This window comes from Triticum urartu, chromosome 1A (assembly GCF_056163025.1).
Source record: "Triticum urartu cultivar PI428250 chromosome 1A, HENAU_Tu73, whole genome shotgun sequence".
Classification (NCBI taxonomy): domain Eukaryota; kingdom Viridiplantae; phylum Streptophyta; class Magnoliopsida; order Poales; family Poaceae; genus Triticum; species Triticum urartu.
Window position 1 is genome coordinate 121,436,347 of NC_141873.1, and position 17,479 is coordinate 121,453,825.

The window sequence follows — 17,479 nt, forward strand, 5'->3', positions numbered from 1 at the left end:
GCAACGTCTCTACATTTTAGTGCGACTGCACAAAGGGAGATTGGTTTTGCTCTATCCTCCTCATCCAACTCTGAGACTACTCTTCTCCAACTAGTTAGTCTTAAGAGAGACAGCAAAGGTGACCGGCTTCTATTTGTGTGTTTATTGTTTCATCAAAAGTCCTCTATTATCGTAATCACACTTAATATCTTTGGAACAGGGACGCTCAGCTCTATTTTAGTGGAACTGCACAAAATGATCGGAATGTTGCATGCTCCAGACAGCTACTTTTTCCCAACATGCCTTGTTGATTTAGACAGAGCTGGGGGACGTTGCTGCTAATGAAAGCATGGATCAATTTTAATTTAACACGTTCTCACAACTCTGTCTTCAGTTGTGATGTAATTATTAGCTCTGATCTGCTAATAATTGACATGCATTAGCAAGGAAGTTAGTTTTTTATTGTTTTCGAAAGAGCATCGATGGCAAGACACGCGAAACAAAAGCTGAAAGCTCACACCATTGTACAATTTCATGTCGCTGGAAAATTATTTGTATAGTACGTCAATTATGTAAACAAATGATGGAAGCTTGATAGCATTGCCAGAAGCCTCTTCATCATCCGGGTCCATGTGCCATGCACAAAATTATACTCCTTCGTTCCTAAATATTTGTCTTTTTACAAATTTCAAACGGGCATATTTTAGAGTGTAGATTCACTCATTTTGCTTCGTATGTGTACTCCCTCCGTTCCTAAATATTCTATTCGTCTTTCTAGAGATTTCAACAAGTGACTACATACGGAGAAAAATGAGTGAATCTACACTCTAAAATATGTCTATATACATCTGTATGTGCCAGTCCATTTGAAATCTCTAAAAAGACAAATATTTGAGTAGTCACTCATTGAAATCTCTAGAAAGACAAATACTCCAGAGTATATTTAAGAACCGAGGGGGTAGTGCACAACCGCATGGGAGACTCAGCCCGGTCGTTGCGCCGCATTAATAGTGAGTAATGAGCAGTCAAATCATAAGCCCCACCTTTCCCACTGTAAGTTGCTCTGAAGAAGCAACCATCAATATGGTCTTCTTTGAATCCGCTCATACTACTCCATCCATCACTGTTTATACAGCGCGCTTCAGAAAAAAGAAAAAAATCTGTGGGACCAACGGCGTCTATTACTAGAGGGAATAATGCGTACACACATGCATGCAGTGCTTCCACCCCGGGTACACACATGCATGCACTTACTCCACTCCGTAGTAGTATAGTACATGGAGAGAAAATTGTGGACTTGATTGCGGTTACCACGCCCTAATTAATTGAGCATTAAACCAAACGCGTCTAAAGTCTCTCTAGTGGTGGAAATGCATTGAGAGAAATGCATCATAATGAAGCGCGCCCTGTAAACTATGACAGAGGGAGGAGTAGTATGAAGGTGCAAAACCAAGTACGCATATGGCCAGTCGGTCAACGCACCTCCTCTTGGCATATCACTGACATATGGGACAGGAGTGTGAGCAAACCGATCTCAATTGACAGCAAAGAGCCAATCCGCCGTTCCTTGAGAGAGATGAGGAGCGAGAACACACAGACGGGCTCGCACAGAGGCGAAGATATGTTTGAGCATGGTTGGTTGATTGATATCATTCATTACATGTTGGGCTGCCGTTTTCCGCCCTTTTCCAGAATAAACGTGTACTTTATCAGAGATAAAAAAAATAAGAGTACAGACGCTCCACCATGCGGTTCTAGTAGTAGTACTACTCGTACTACTAAGCTTGGCTCTTTGCCTCTTCGTGAAGTCGAACAATGATGGTACTCCGCATGTTGGGTACTATAGTGTATGCCTCTGAAAATCTGACACCGAATGGACTGATGCATGTCCACCGAGGGTAGGTTGCATTAGTCAAAAGGCGTAAGCGAGCTTCACCTTGTCCTGCAAGCTTCTCCTCGTTCTGCGAGTTGATGGGACACACCAAAAAGTAGTGCTAGTCCATACTCCCTCCTTTCTGGTTAATATGGCTTAATCTTTTTTGCGGGTAAATGAGAGAGCTTTATTCATATATATATATATATATATATAAGCATTCTTAGGACGATCAGCCAAGACACTGGTCACTAGGAAGTGAGGTACCCCGCAAAAAAAGAAGTAGGAAGCGAAGTGTTTCATCAAGCCAGCTCTCGGCCACATTCAAAGTGTAGCAAGCACGGTTCGCACGAAGATGCGCCGCAAGGTTTGCTGACCTGTTTACATGCTGAATAACAAAAAAAAGAGGAAATATTACCGAGCGCTACTATTTGTAATAGGATATGAGCCAGAAAGCGAGAATTGTGGCGAGTGATCCATGCAATCAACTTCGATTATCACATGCGAGAACCCTCGAAGAGAACCAAATGTGTTGAAGATTGCTTTATCACATTTTAAAATTATAATAAGAGTGCAGACACTCCTCCATCTGGTTCCTATTGCTAGTATAGTACGTACCTTTATAGACTATAGTAGTAGTACTAGTAAACTTTGTGCTTGGCTGTTCGCCTATTCAGGAAGTCGAACAATAATAGCACTAGTAGTATAGTGTATGCTTCTGGCAATCTGACACCGAATTAACTGTTGCACGTCCACCGCCTGAGCGAGGGAGAGCTTGCATTAGTCAAAAGTTTCTCCTTGTCCTACGAGCCACCACGCGCAAGCTTCTCCCATCCTGCAACCTTCTCCTCGTTCGGCAAGTTGACGGGACACAGCAAAGTAATGCTAGTCCATACTGCCTCCTCTACGGTTAATATGGCTTAATTTCAAACGAGATAAATACACTGTCTGTCACTGTATATTTGTAAAAATACGGTCACTGGACTTCATAATACGCTCATTGCGCTCAATATATATATATATATTCCGGTGTTTATACGGTCACTAGCTCACCCTGACTGAGTATGTGTGTGCATGCACATGTAGGTTGAGCACTTGAGCGTGACCGTGTGTGTTCCTTCGTGTGCTCGGACATGCATGCATTAGGGCGTCGCGCGCGTTTTTGCGTCCATGTGTACGTGTGACTGTTGCATACACGTAGGGGGAGCACGTGTAGGGGCCACTAAGGAGCAGTCAAATCACACAGTAAGTTAGTCGGAAGAAGCAACCATCATTTCACTCTTGAATGACACGTACGCAATATAAAATGGTTGATATGGAGAGAAAAAGAAAACCACTATATATACACTAGTAGGAGCATAAGCTACAAGCCTGCTTGCTTAGGTTGCTCTCTTCACAAGCATAGAACGACGGGCCTGATCCCGCAGCTGGGGGAAGGGAACAATGTTCTGCGTAGACGCGGTCGACATCGGCGAGGGAGAAAACCCACAGTCGGTGCGTCCCAATCGGGGGTCACCGCGGTATGGGCCGATGTCGCATCCCAACCGCCCTTCTAGCTACAGCCCGACGTCCCAGGTAGTCCATCTTCCTTTTGGAGCCGGCTTGCTCCACTGCCGTAGCTCCATCTCCATGTCGATCTTTCTGTACTTCTACCGGCTTCTACTTGTGATGAGTTTATGTCTCATGAACTAGTGCCAATACTATTATTCTAATCACACTTCTTCAATATCTTTGCCATGAGGGATGCTCAGGTCGATTTTAGTGGAACTGCACAAAAGCATCGTATGATCCGAGGGTGCCAGCCGTCTTTCCTTCGACAGGTTCTACCTGGCCAGGAAATTAAACCATGTTTAGGGTTTAGGGTTTAAGTCGTAGTGACCCCATCAGTTGTTTTTCTTTCGTACACGCTCTCACAACTTTTTTCTTCAGTTGTGAAGTAAATATTGGCTATGATCTGTGAATCATTGAGATGCATCAGCATGCGTGGTAGTTTTCCTTTGTATTTGATGGAATGTTGTAACAGGGCAACCTTGGAATAGGAATGAAAATGGAGTGGAAAGTTTCCGTTTTTCCGGAGAAAAAATGGAAACGGAGAGAAACCAATGTTTTGTTTCGTTGGATCGCGCCATCGAGCAAAACCAACGTTTAAATCACGTCTGTCGTGTTCGTGTCTCACCCTCCTCTACGGCTCTACCCCACATGGTTGCTCGGCATGCCACTCACCGCAAACCGAGTATACGATAACTTTCTCGCCTGCTTGTCGATGGATCGCGCCATGGAGTACTAGCACTACTGGAAGAGATTGACGAGTTGGGGGAGGACAGCTAGCTGTAGCACGGACTCCCAAGAACTTTTTACATGCATGTTGTAGCCGTCTATTGCGACCTTTGACCGCGGAGCAGCCGCGTGCACCCGAAAGCGGCGCAGGCGACGCTCTCTCGGCCGGCGCGCCGCTTCAATGCCGGCGCCAGTGAGAGGTCGCGTCCGCTCTGGCCGGGCATGAATGCGGCACTGAGCATTTCGGGCGGGAAGCACGCGCGGGTGATGAAGAGGGTTCGGGTTGGTCAGGACTGGTCGTGGCAGCGCTCCGGGCGTGCGCAAACAAGAGATGTTGTACGTTAATATTGCTGCGTATATAATTAACAACGTAAATAATGTGCCAGTTGGACAAATATCATTGGAGATGGAGATGGAAATGGAATTTTACGTAAACACGGATATGCATGTCTATGTCTATGTGTGTGTGCGCGACGACTCTCGCAACCTGGAAGCGGGGGCGTGTTTTTGATCGAGTTTTATTTCTTGGTACGTTAGAAAATCAGCTTGTCTAATTCACACCTAGATGTTATTTAAGGATATCACATCTAAGCTCCCACAAGTATATAATGTAGCAACAAGAAACAAAAAAACTGGGAAAAAAATAGACCACAAACAGAGTGGACATCAACTTAGATGTGACATAACTATGTCACATCTAGATGTGTCCTAGACAGACCCTTAAAAAATTGTCCGCCAGTTTTCATTTCTTTTTTCCGGGAACGCGCATATTCTATTTAAAACCACTACTATGGAGAAATTTTTTTACTCCATTATAGCCTCTTGTTTGATAGAGTTTCTCGTGTCTCGCTCTCTCACCCTCTCCATATCAAAACAAGATGACAGTGTCCACTCTATCTCTCTCCTCACCGGTGGTCACAGATCTGGCCGAATCCCGTCTGCTGCAGGAGGTGAGGAGGTCCAGCATTGACGTTGTCGCTGTCGGCGATGGAGGAAGCCGATGCGCACCGTCCTCTCGGAGCCGGCGCTGGCACGGACGAAGATCCTCCGCGCCCTTGTTCGCTGTCGTCGTGTGGGAAGATCCCGCCCGCCCGCCTAAACGACATCTCGCCCACCTGAGGTATAACTTCTTGTACTGGTCCAGCTCCCCAGGTCGCTGCGTGCGGGTTTTCTTCTATGCGACTACTCCCCAGCTCCCCATGCATAGTAGCTAGGGTTCGTCGGCTGGTCCAACATCACCTACTAGTACTATTATAGAGGAAATGTCACTCGAAAAGTTGTCCTGATTTATGCCTCGGTGGAGGTATACATGTTGTTTCGACAAAAAGTACATGGTGGTTGTGCGGTCATTGTCCATATGGTGGTAGTACTATCACTGGTTAAATGAAGAAATGCTTTTTTTCTCGGGTATCCTGGTTTAGTTCCCATCAAGATAATTATGATGCTTCTGTTTGTTGGTGTACTTTTCATTAATTCTTATTGACAATTGAGATGTCGTTGCTAACCCTTTTTTATATTTTTGGAAACAGCGATGCCTGTCTCCATACCCGGGCATGTCTTCCTCAATGTTAGTGGAACTGCACAAAATTGGATGGCCATTGTTGTTCCGCCTCACTGTCCTCTACCACGTGGTTCTTCCTTCCTCGAGCTTGATTACTGAGAAGAAACAGACCACAGTGAGGATTTGTCGAACTTCATAGGTGCCTCACCCAAACTTGATGCCAAATGGATGATGCATCACCACGATGACCTATCGATGCTCATGGTTGCGCCTCATGGTTGCGTCGGCTAGTGAAGCTGGTCGATTTTCAATGAAAAACAAGTTGTCTTCCATCAGTGCTCTTTGCTTGTTACGCACAAAGATGATATCCTTCGTTAGTTCACCTTGGTTGCGTTGGAGACGCAGTCGTCTTTCACGTTGGTGCAATTTTATCACACAATTGGCTATGAACCAAATGTTTCCTCGAAGAAGGATCGACGTTGGTACTAAGAGTAAGTTTTGTATTGATTTCTAAGCCTTCTCACAACTTTGTCTCTAGCTCCCTTGTAATTTTATTTGTCCAGCTATTAACTTTGATTTAAAAAATGGTGTGGACTAAAAACCCGGATGGACGTAGTAGCCCTCCATTTTTATTTACTCCGCATATTAGATTTGACTGAAGTCAAACTTTGTAATACTCTCAAACCTTTCCGATAATTGAAATTAAAATTCTTTATTTGTACACACTCTCACACGTTTCCGATAATTTGGCGCACGTGTGGTTGTTCACTTAAGGGAGGGTAGTGTACCACATGTGAAGGACAGGAAGTGCGACCAGGACGCGTGGGCGTGGATCGTTAGTTCATCGGAAGTAGTACTAGTTTTCTTCACTGTACATTAAATAAAGAGTTTCGTTTCATACTTACACAATTTAAAACGATTGTTATGGAGAGAATAAGAAAACCACTCCACTATATATTAGTCATATACACGAGAGTACTATATGAATGCAGCTTCATTGACTTAGTGCACCTGCATTTGGATTTATGACAGGTGGGCCCAAAATGTGGTTGGCTCACCTGTCATACAGCGAAAAGCAGGTGCAGTGCAGGCACCGGAGCTCAGTCCGTACTACATTAGTATATATATAAGCGGGAGCCTCAGCGCTTGTTCGCTAGGGTTTGCACTCTCCACACGCTCGCCGCACTAAATATATGTTACACGCTGGAGGCTCAGCGTTCATTTGCTAGGGTTTGCTATATTCACAGTCTCTCACCCTCTCTTCACCAGATCTAAACAAGACTGCGTTGGCCTCTTGTCTCTCTCTCCCCCCTCACAGCTGGTGAAGGAGGCGTCTGTATCCCGTCGCACCGGGAAGGGGAGGAGGTGCAATGTTCACTGTATCGCCTTCGGCGAGGAAGGCAATCCACTGTCGGCGGCGCTGTTCTCTTTCACCCAGCGCCTGTGCGGGAGGGCCACCGACCCCTTCTTCCTCGCTGTCGTACGTAGTGTGGGTAGATCCGGCCTCCCGCCGCATGCTTTGCCACATCCCGACGACCCTAAGGTATAAGTTTCTTTGAAACCGTCGTTGCTCTAGCTGCATGTGGATCTTTTTCGATCTGTAGTCGAATCTAGGTCTTGGTTCAAAGAGGAAAGAAGGGTGCGGTGGGCTGGAGCTAGAATCTAGGACGTGGTTCAATGAGGAAAGGAGGGGCGGAAAGTAGTATAGACTGGCTATCCAGCCGCTTTGTAGGTCGAAAAGGGAAAAGGGGGGTAACCCAGTACACACATCTGTAAGGAACTGATATCTTTGTTGAAATGGGAAAGAAACTGGGGGGTCGGGTAGTTTGTGCAGGACTAGATTTGCTGCCATCACATAGGAAGAAGGTTCAAAGAGAACAAATATGGGACCAGCTTATATATGCTGCTTGGCTACATACTCTGCATCACCCATTTATACGTGTGGACGCACATGGTGCTGGCATGTCCCATACAGCTATTTTGCTGTTGTTAATCTAAGAATACCGCCGGAAAATTGAAGCAATGCCACTGTTAAAAGTAAATTACATTTTTAACGAATGTTGTTTCAAGAGAATATCTCTGTTAATATGAATCAATGCAACTATTTTAGAAATGCTACTGTCCTACTTTGTTTTCCATCCAAGATAAGTTAGATGCTTCTTTCTGTCACCGTTTGTTTCATCCTCCTTTATCGGCAAGTAATTGTTTCCTTTTTTGCCTCTGTTAAAACAGGGGTATCGATTCAACTTGTTGCTATTGCGACATTTTGCTTTGCTATTCGAAACACTTATGTTTTAAGAGTGTTTTGTGCAGTTCAACTTGAATGTCACACCGATGAATTTGCTTAATTTTGGTGGAACTGCACAAAAGGAGATCGAGATTTGTTTCCAGTCTTCGTGGCGAGTTGTTTCAAATCTTGGTCTCAACCACATGATGTGCAGTGTGCTTTGAGATGTTGTGCTACTTGTTTTGGTAATGTTTTAAATAAATGTTGAAGTGAAGCTATTGTATTGTTGTCTTTTCCCATTAAGTAGTGAACAAAAATGGGACCAACCCAGACATGATGCTTGTTGCTTTGTTACAACAAATTCAGCATCACCCCTTTATAAGCCAATAATTGATGCCACTCTCAGAATTAACTACTGAATCTTATTTCAAAACTGCAACACTTGTTAGGGATTGGCGGGATTACCATTTTTGTGGCTGCATGTTTCATCCCCTTTATTAGCCAGTAATTGATTCCTTTTTTGCCTCTATTTAAACAGGGATATCTATTCAACTTGTTGCTATTGCGACATTTTGCTTCGCTACGCAAAACACTTTGCTTGATTTCAGTGCAACTGCACAAAACGAGATTGGATTTCCTATTTGTGTTGACAGATTCGTATTTTATCTTGTCCGTCTCATGAAAGGTCAGTACAGGCCTTTATCCACATGATTGTGCAGTGTGCTTTGAGATGTTGCGCTACTTGTATTGGTACTGTTTTAAATAAATGTTGAATTGAAGCTATTGTATTGCTGTCTTTTCCCATTAAGTAGTGAACAAAAATGGGACCAACCCAGACATGATGCTTGTTGCTTTGTTACAACAAACTCTGCATCACCCCCTTTATAAGTAGATGGAAGCACATAATGTTGTTGCGCCCACTCTCCCCTGGAACTGTTTATGCTTTTCGTTAATCTAATGCTGCTGGTAAAATTAAGCAATGCTACTCTCAGAATTAATTAACTACTGAATCTTAGTTCAAAACTGCAACACTTGTTAGGAATGGTTGCTTTGTAGTTCTTTCTACATGTTTAACCAAGGTATTGTTAAGATAATGTCTCTGTTAAAATGAATCAGTTGCATTGTTTTAGGAATGGTACTTTTCTGCTTTGTCGTTCTTTATACATGTTGAAACAAGGCATTGTTAAGATAATGTCTCAGTCAATATGAATGAATCACACTGATGGAGAATTGCTACTTTCCTGCTTTGTTTCCCATTAAGATAAAGTAGATCAGTAGATGCTTTTCTTCTGGGAGTACAAGTCATCAACCGTTATTTCTCAGTAATTGTTTCCCTTATACCTATTGTTGCTTATAGGGATATCAAAATTAAAGCTCGGTTTTATTCCGACTTCGATTTTAGTTGAACTGCACAAAAGGAGCCAATGTGTAAGGCAAACTGCTGCATTACTCGGTCTAGTTGGTCGTTCCACTTTGCAGAAAGAAGCAGTCACTGTTTGCGCTACATTACAGAAGGAATGACCTAGAAGCTTTACAGAGTATTATTAGACACCGGTGACATGACTAGTCTGCAGAGACCATTGGCAATTTAACAACACGTGGAGTGCCCTGGGCAAGAAGTGCCCAAACAAGTACAAGAAGCTATGACAGGACTCCACGATCATAGGCATTACATATTTTGAATGGGAAAAGCTTGTCAAAGTTTAATCATTGATGTTAGCAAGAAGACGTTAGTTTAATATATTGGAATTGGAAAACCTTGTCAAAATTTGCTCATTGATGTTAGCCAGAAGACATACATTTGATATTTTTGAGTGGGAGGCCTTTGCTGTGAGCAGCGTCGAGTGTTTTTTCCTATTCATGTGTTCAGTTTAGAAGTAAATAGTTACTCTACTGAGATATTCCTATGTTAAGAGTTTGTTCTGAATATTGTCTATGTAATGCCAGGCCTTGTGTTTGATTGCAAAGTTGAGCTTGGAATGTTGTGGCATGCGGCATCATGAGCTGTTCACCGTGCCTCCTAAGAATAATGCTTCGTATTGTTTTGCATGTCGATCTAATGCCAGTGATTTGCTTCTTAAGAAGATCATCCTCTTCTGTTGTTTCCATGCTTAAGAAGTCTGATGTTTCATTCATAGCCTATACGACAAGTCGGGTAGGTTAGACGTGAAACCATATGATCTTCCGACCAACTCATGATATTAGGCCGTGATTAGATCGTCGTTTTCCAACCAAACCCGCTTGTAAAACTGACGCTTGTAAATTAAAGCAGATGGTCTTGGGCTAGGCCGCTTGGTTGGTCGATTTCGACTAGTAAAATATCGGAAGTACTTCACACACGATAGAAACGCTGAACGACACTCGGATGATTGCTAATCCAGCCGTTAGCTGCTGTTTCAGCCTTGCCCATGGATGGCATGATATGCATGTCGTGCATGTATTGTCTGGTAATGTCGTCCATATAGCAGTGCTCGTAAAATATACACTAGTCTCTCAAATTACACGCGTAACCCGCCGGTTTTACTTACAGACCTCGGGCCCTCTGTTTCATTACGCCTGTATTTTACGCGTTGTTTCCGATGACGAGTAAATTACACTTGTATGTTAATACAGGTTTGAAATAAACTAGAGCTCCCAAGCGCGGCCTTACCGTTTCATGCCGTCTCAGTTTCTCGAAGGTGCTCATAGGTGTCCGATGATCCTGGCTTCCTGAATGAGCGGCGGGCGCTCTATCAGACCATCCGTAGGGCCCGCGAGGCCCTCTCCGTTGTCCTTCGAGTTGTTGCGCTCGCCGTGGCACCGAGCATTGTTAACATCGTCAACGAACATGAGGATTCAGGAGATGACTTTATTTTGACTGGATGACACTAGGGACCCACTAGGTCCATAGCCGTACGTACGCAAGTGCCTCCTTATTATGTACAACTATATTTTTTTTGCTTTCTCCTGGTTTCCTGACATCACGGTCCCACACCATTGTCAACCTATGTAGTCAATATAAACGAGAGAATTGCACAAGGTGCGGCCGACAGCTGGGACCAAGCAGCTCGAGCAGTATTTGTGTTTTTGAGGTGTGAGCACTGTAGAGTTTTTCTTGGCGATGATTTTGTTGTTGTTCAGAGGAGAGCAGGGTATTAACTGGGCGGGCTGTGGCCCGTCTAGCCCAGGCCAGATATCCAGCCCAGATACTAATTTTTTCAAGATGAAAATGGCTAGCCCAGCTATACATATTTTTGAGGAATACCCAGGCAAGGTCAACTTGTTATTCTCTGCCCTGCTGGGCTGCAACTCTTTCCTAGGAGGGATGCATTAGGCTTAACAGGAAAATGGGCTTTAAAAATAATAAATGGGTTGTAATTATAAAAACTGGGCAGTAACTATAAAAAATGCACCAAACACGAAATTAGTTTATAAAATATTATTTATGGATTTTGAAAATCTTAAATTTTTATTGTTGCACGCACAATGTTTCGTTGGATTTTTCCGTAATACAAATTTATATTTAATCTGACTAGAAATTTCGGGATAAAAATATTTCGGATCCCATCAAAATGTGAGAAATTTTATTGAATTCTGCCTTCAACGGTTGGTTGAAATTATTAATCGTTGTCCTAGCTAGAAAATGGGCTGTACTTTTAACAAACTGTAAATGGGTTGTTGTAAATTCTATTAGAATTCAAAAATGGGTTGTACATTCTTACAAAACGCAAATGGGCTATAAGTTCTCTGCCACACACTTGTGGGCCTACTAAGTGACGCGTCCCCTAAAAAAATAAGTTGACGCGTATGCAAGGCTTTGTCAACTTATTATAGAAAACACACGGTTCTAGCATCAGTGGCTGTTAGATGGCTATCCAACAGATGTCGTACTTCTTCTTCAATCTCAGATATTCTAAGCTTCGTCTGCCCAAAAAATGATTCCTCCCCCTGACATTTGGGGTGCACCGTTTCGGAGGCTGACCTGTGGGCCTACTAAGTTGAAGCGTACCAAGGGCTTTGTCAACTTAGTCAATATAAACGATTCTAGCTTCAGTGACCGTACGATGTCCATCCAACGGCCGTAGTGCTTCTTCAACCTCTGGTCTTCTTGGTCCAGCCGCCCAAAGCAGCGCCGGTCGTGCCGCCTGCTCCTGTCTCCCGTGGCTGGCTGTGCTGCCATGGAGGCCTCACCGCCCCCATACTACTCCCACCGCTGGCCAGGCCATCCCTCCACTCACCCACACCCCATGTTATTCTGCAGCGACGACAGCCTCACACCGCAGCCGAACCAGTGAACCCTCGTACTCCTCTTCGCGCGGGCTTCCACTGCTGCGTCTTCCCCGGCTCCGCGTCGTCCCCTTCCTAGGCCTCACCGTCATCCACCGCCCTGGTGCTCTCGGTGCGGTGTGGTCAACGTGGTCAACGACCGACTTCCATCGGAAGAGTACTGTACGTGGAGAGGCTGACAGCTGGGTCCATGGCGGCCGCAAGGAAGTGCCTCCTTATTACGTGCAAAATAATTATTCCTCCACCTGATAGCGGGGACCCACCGGACGGGCCACCTTATTTCCCGAAAAAAAGTTTCCCCCCTGACTGCTGGGACCCACCGGACGGGCCACCGTATTTCGCGAAAAAACGTTCCCCCCGCTGTCAGCTCGGACCCACCGGAAGTGCCTCCTTATTACGCACAAAAAAAATGAATACTCCCCCTGCTAGCTGGGACCCACTGTGGTGGGAGGCTGACTTGTGGGCCTACTAAGTTGACGGGGACGGAGGGCTTTGTCAACTTAGTCAATATGAACGATTCTAGCTCCAGTGACCGTACGATGTCCATCCAACGGCCGTAGTGCTTCTTCAACCTCTCGTCTTCTTGCTCCAGCAGCCCAAAGCAGCGCCGGTCGTGCCACCTTCTCCTGCCTCCCGTGGCCGGCTGTGCTGCCGCGGAGGCCTCACCGCCCCTACTATTCCCACCGCTGGCCAGGCCCTGCGGCGACAGCAGCCTCACACCGCAGCCGAACGAGTGAACCCTCATACTCCTCTCCGTGTGGGCATCCACTGTTGCGTCTTCACCGGCTCCGCGTCGTCCCCTTCCTAGGCCTCTGTTGGAAATATGCCCTAGAGGCAATAATAAAATGATTATTATATTTCCTTGTTCATGATAATTGTCTATTATTCATGCTTTAATTGTATTATCCGGAAATCGTAATACATGTGTGAATACATAGACCACAATGTGTCCCTAGTGAGCCTCTAGTTGACTAGCTCGTTAATCAACAGATAGTCATGGTTTCCTGGCTATGGACATGGGGATGTCATTGATAACGGGATCACATCATTAGGAGAATGATGTGATGGACAAGACCCAATCCTAAACATAGCACAAGATCGTATAGTTCGTTTGCTAGAGTTTTTTCCAATGTCAAGTATCTTTTCCTTAGACCATGAGATCGTGTAACTCCCGGATACCGTAGGAGTGCTCTGGGTGTACCAAACGTCACAACATAACTGGGTGACTATAAAGGTATACTATGGGTATCTCCGAAAGTGTCTGTTGGGTTGACACGGATCAAGACTGGGATTTGTCACTCCGTATGACGGAGAGGTATCTCTAGGCCCACTCGGTAATGCATCATCATAATGAGCTCAAAGTGACCAAGTGTCTGGTCACGGGATCATGCATTACGGTACGAGTAAAGTGACTTGCCGGTAACGAGATTGAACTCGGTATTGGGATACCGACGATCGAATCTCGGGCAAGTAACGTACCGATTGACAAAGGGAATTGTATACGGGGTTGCTTGAATCCTCGACATCGTGGTTCATCCGATGAGATCATCGAGGAGCATGTGGGAGCCAACATGGGTATCCAGATCCCGCTGTTGGTTATTGACCAGAGAGCCGTCTCGGTCATGTCTACATGTCTCCCGAACCCATAGGGTCTACACACTTAAGGTTCGGTGACGCTAGGGTTGTAGAGATATGAATATGCAGTAACCCGAAAGTTGTTCGGAGTCCCAGATGAGATCCTGGACGTCATGAGTTCCGGAATGGTCCGAAGGTGAAGAATTATATATAGGAAGTGCAGTTTCGGCCATCGGGAGAGTTTCGGGGTCACCAGTATTGTACCGGGACCATCGGAAGGGTCCCGGGGGTCCACCGGGTGGGGCCACCCATCCCGGAGGGCCCCATGGGCCAAAGTGGGGAGGGGAACCAGCCCATAGTGGGCTGGTGCGCCCCCCTAGGCCCACCCCATGCGCCTAGGGTTGGAACCCTAGGGGTGGGGGGCGCCCCACCTGGCTTGGGGGCTACTCCACCCTTGGCCGCCCCCCCCCTAGGAGATCCCATCTCCTAGGGCCGACGCCCCCCTAGGGGAGCCTATATAAAGGGGGGAGGGAGGGGGCAGCAGCACCCTTGTGTCTTGGCGCCTCCCTCTCCCCTGCTACACCTCTCCCTCTCGCAGTCTAACGGCGAAGCCCTGCTGCGGTGACGCCCTGCATCCACCACCACGCCGTCGTGCTGCTGGATCTTCATCAACCTCTCCTCCCCCCTTGCTGGATCAAGAAGGAGGAGACGTCACGCTGACCGTACGTGTGTTGAACACGGAGGTGCCGTCCGTTCGGCGCTAGGATCTCCGGTGATTTGGATCACGTCGAGTACGACTTCCTCATCCCCGTCCTTGAACACTTCCGCGCGTGATCTACAAAGGTATGTAGATGCAATCCGATCACTCGTTGCTAGATGAACTCATAGATGGATCTTGCTGAAACCGTAGGAAATTTTTTGTTTTCTGCAACGTTCCCCAACAGTGGCATCATGAGCTAGGTCTATGCGTAGTTCTCCTTGCACGAGTAGAACACAATTTGTTGTGGGCGTAGATGTTGTCAACTTTCTTGCTGCTACTAGTCTTATCTTGCTTCAGCGGTATTGTAGGATGAAGCGGCCTGGACCGACCTTACACGTACGCTTACGTGAGACTGGTTCCACCGACTGACATGCACTAGTTGCATAAGGTGGCTAGCGGGTGTCTGTCTCTCCCACTTTAGTTGGAGCGGATTCGATGAAAAGGGTCCTTATGAAGGGTAAATAGAAGTTGACAAATCATGTAGGTAAGAAAACGTTCTTGCTAGAACCCTTTTGCAGCCACGTAAAACTTGCAACAACAATTAGAGGACCTCTAACTTGTTTTTGCGGCAAGTGCTTTGTGATGTGATATGGCCAAAGTTGTGATGAATGATGAATGATATATATGTGATGTATGAGATCATGTTCTTGTAATAGGAATCACGACTTGCATGTCGATGAGTATGACAACCGGTAGGAGCCATAGGAGTTGTCTTTATTTTTTGTATGACCTGCGTGTCATTGAGAAACGCCATGTAAATTACTTTACTTTATTGCTAAACGCGTTAGCCATAGTAGTAGAAGTAATAGTTGGCGAGCAACTTCATGGAGACGCGATGATGGAGATCATGATGATGGAGATCATGGTGTCATGCCGGTGACAAGATGATCATGGAGCCCCAAGTTGGAGATCAAAGGAGCTATGTGATATTGGCCATATCATGTCACTATTATTATTTGATTGCATGTGATGTTTATCATGTTTTTGCATCTTGTTTACTTAGAACGGCGGTAGTAAATAAGATGATCCCTCATAATAATTTCAAGAAAGTGTTCCCACTAACTGTGCACCATTGCGACAGTTCATTGTTTCGAAGCACCACGTGATGATCGGGTGTGATAGATTCCAACGTTCACATACAACGGGTGTAAGACAGATTTACACATGCAAACACTTAGGTTGACTTGACGAGCCTAGCATGTACAAACATGGCCTCGGAACACAGAAGACCGAAAGGTCGAGCATGAGTCGTATAGAAGATATGATCAACATGAAGATGTTCACCAATGTTGACTAGTCCGTCTCACGTGATGATCGGACACGGCCTAGTTAACTCGGATCATGTTATACTTAGATGACTGGAGGGATGTCTATCTAAGTGGGAGTTCATTATATAATTTGATTAGATGAACTTAATTATCATGAACTTAGTCTAAAATCTTTACAATATGTCTTGTAGATAAAATGGCCAACGTTGTCCTCAACTTCAACGCGTTCCTAGAGAAAACCAAGCTGAAAGACGATGGCAGCAACTATACGGACTGGGTCCGGAACCTGAGGATCATCCTCATAGCTGCCAAGAAAGATTATGTCCTACTAGCACCGCTAGGTGACACACCCATCCCACAGAACCAAGGCGTTATGAACGCTTGGCAGACACGTGCTGATGATTACTCCCTCGTTCAGTGTGGCATGCTTTACAGCTTAGAACCAGGGCTCCAAAAGCGTTTTGAGCGACACGGAGCATATGAGATGTTCAAAGAGCTGAAAATGGTTTTCCAAGCTCATGCCCGGGTCGAGAGATATGAAGTCTCCGACAAGTTCTTCAGCTGTAAGATGGAGGAAAATAGTTCTGTCAGTGAGCACATACTCACTATGTCTGGGTTACATAACCGCTTGACCCAGCTGGGAGTTAATCTCCCGGATGACGCAGTCATTGACAGAATCCTCCAGTCGCTTCCACCAAGCTACAAGAGCTTTGTGATGAACTTCAATATGCAGGGGATGGAAAAGACCATTCCTGAAGTATTTGCAATGCCGAAATCAGCAGAGGTAGAAGTCAAAAAGGACCATCAAGTGTTGATGGTGAATAAAACCACTAAGTTCAAGAAAGGCAAGGGTAAGAAGAACTTCAAGAAGGACGGCAAGGGAGTTGCCGTGCCCGGTAAGCAAGCTGTCGGGAAGAAGCCAAAGAATGGACCCAAGCCCGAGACTGAGTGTTTTTATTGCAAGGGAAGTGGTCACTGGAAGCGGAACTGCCCCAAATACTTAGCGGACAATAAGGCCGACAAAACGAAAGGTATATGTGATATACATGTAATTGACGTGTACCTTACCAGCACTCATAGTAGCTCCTGGTTATTTGATACCGGTGCAGTTGCTCACATTTGTAACTCAAAGCAGGAGCTGCGGAATAAACGAAGACTGGCGAAGGACGAGGTGACGATGCGCGTCGGGAATGGTTCCAAGGTTGATGTGATCGCCGTCGGCACGCTACCTCTACATTTACCCACGGGATTAGTTTTAAACCTCAATAATTGTTATTTAGTACCATCTTTGAGCATGAACATTGTATCAGGATCTCGTTTAATTCGAGATGGCTACTCATTTAAATCCGAGAATAATGGTTGTTCTATTTATATGAGAGATATGTTTTATGGTCATGCTCCTATGGTGAATGTTTTATTCTTAATGAATCTCGAGCGTAATACTACACATATTCATAGTGTGAATACCAAAAGATGTAAGGTTGATAATGATAGTCCCACATATTTGTGGCACTGCCGCCTTGGTCACATAGGTGTCAAACGCATGAAGAAGCTCCATGCAGATGGACTTTTAGAGTCTCTTGATTACGAATCATTTGACACGTGCGAACCATGCCTCATGGGTAAGATGACCAAGACTCCGTTCTCAGGAACAATGGAGCAAGCAACCAACCTATTGGAAATCATACATACTGATGTGTGCGGTCCAATGAGTGTTGAGGCTCGTGGTGGCTATCGTTATGTTCTCACCCTC